Here is a 1,917-nt window from a genome sequence, read left to right as displayed (position 1 = left end):
CATTGTATATCCATCTACATTTTGGTGGTATAAATATTTTGCCCAGATATTTGTTTTTTACCTAATTAAAATTACATAGATACTTATCTATGAAATAAAAATATATTTACCTATAGTTTTAGATATTTGAAATAGATAAAACATTTTATATATGTGTGACATATATAGTTTGTGTGTGTGTGCATGTTTGTGTGTGGTATACGCATACATATATTATAGTTTGGTAAATTGTATCATCTTAAAATTAGTCAGGAAATAAAATATTGTCTAAATGTTAATGGGCATTTTACATATACAAACATCTAAAAAAATGTAATTTTAATGATTAATCTCACATACTTATGACCACTAGAGATTCAATCACAAGGAATATACTTAAAGCCAGATAAAACATGAAAGAAGTACATCATTATTGAAAATAACAAAAGCCTGTATGATTATAAATTATAATCATTTTTGCTTATGTAGCAACTAAAGTTTCCAAACAAGCAATCCAACTCTATAATTAAATTATGTGATAAAAGGATGGAAATGTGGTTCAATTAACAAGATTCTTCTTTTCTGGTACATTTGCTCCTTTCTCCTTGGTCTGTCCCTTGATATTGTGTTCTGTTTTATGAATGTCACATTAGCTGATAAAAATCAATTGGAATCTGAAGAGAGTGGGAAACACCTGTCACATTGTTGAATTACTCTAAATATAACCTGATAATGAATAATGCGTTTCAAAATTATATCCATATATTTTTGTCTTGGTCAATATGAACATCACATAAAATGATAGTCTGAAAATTTAGTTTTGGTTCCCTTTTTAATCTGAATATTTAATTAGCAATAATCGCGCCTCGGATAAACCTCATTGGCTATGATACTGCCACTGTGCAAAACTTTAATCTGAATATTTAAAAGTGAGACAGTATATTCATCTGTTAATGATACAATTATTCAGTTAGTTCATTGATTCATTTATTCTTGAAACATGCTGAGCATTTAGGAGCTATATACTTTAGTAAATCATATTTGAAGCTCACCTATTTTAGAGAAGCTTATAATCTAAAAACAGAGACAAATATGTATACAACTAATTATAGAATACAGATGAAAGTGAATTCAAAGGTGAAAGAGTATCAAAACATGATAGGAATGAAGGGGAAGTAAAGATTATAACAGAAGAAATTATCTAGTCTAATGATAAAAATTTATTTGCCCAAGCAAGAAAGGTCAGGAGTTTTATTTTTTTTAAAGATTTTATGTATTTATTTGTCAGAGAGAGAGAGAGAGAGAGAGCGAGTGTGTGCACAAGCAGGGACGATCGGAAGGCAGAGGGAGAAGCAGGCTCCCACTGACCAAGGAGGCCAATGCGGGACTCCATCCCAGGACCCTGGGATCATGACCTGAGCTGAAGGCACTTAACCGACTGAGCCACCCAGGTGTCCCAAGAAAGATCAGGAGTTTTAATGAAAATATGTAATAAGGATTAGTGTTAGGTATATGCCTAAAGAGCTTCCATTTCTCCTGCTGACATTTGAACCTGCTCTGGTTGAAGAAATTGAAGATAGGAGGTCTTGCGGCACCTGGATGGCTCAGTCGTTAAGCATCTGCCTCCGGCTCGGGTCACGATCCCAGAGTCCTGGGATCGAGCCCTGCATCCAGCTCCCTGCTCAGCGGGGAGCCTGCTTCTCCCTCTCCCACTCCCCCTGCTTGTGTTCCCTCTCTTGCTGTGTCTCTCTCTGTCAAATAAATTAAAAAAAAAAAAAAAAAAAAAAGAAGATAGGAGGTCTTGTCTATGGATGGTCTTCCCTATCAATGCCTGTTCTGGACAGTCAGCTGCCCAAGCCCTGAGGAGCATGTACTTGGAAATGAACTTGATCTGCTGTGTCTCCCTAGGGAGTCTAAAAGTTGGGAATATTGAGGGAA

General features: G+C 35.2%; 1 pseudogene; it reads right to left on the bottom strand.

Annotated features, from left to right (window-relative positions):
• Positions 1-767: 767 nt before the first annotated feature.
• LOC123839966 (U4 spliceosomal RNA) lies at positions 768-889 on the bottom strand (annotated as a pseudogene).
• Between the last annotated feature and the right edge of the window lie 1,028 nt (positions 890-1,917).

Source organism: Mirounga angustirostris, unplaced genomic scaffold (genome assembly GCF_029215605.1).
Source record: "Mirounga angustirostris isolate CCGP_5_RB_7025 unplaced genomic scaffold, mMirAng1.0.hap1 SCAF_3, whole genome shotgun sequence".
Lineage (NCBI taxonomy): Eukaryota > Metazoa > Chordata > Mammalia > Carnivora > Phocidae > Mirounga > Mirounga angustirostris.
This window is presented reverse-complemented; position numbering and strand designations above follow the sequence as displayed.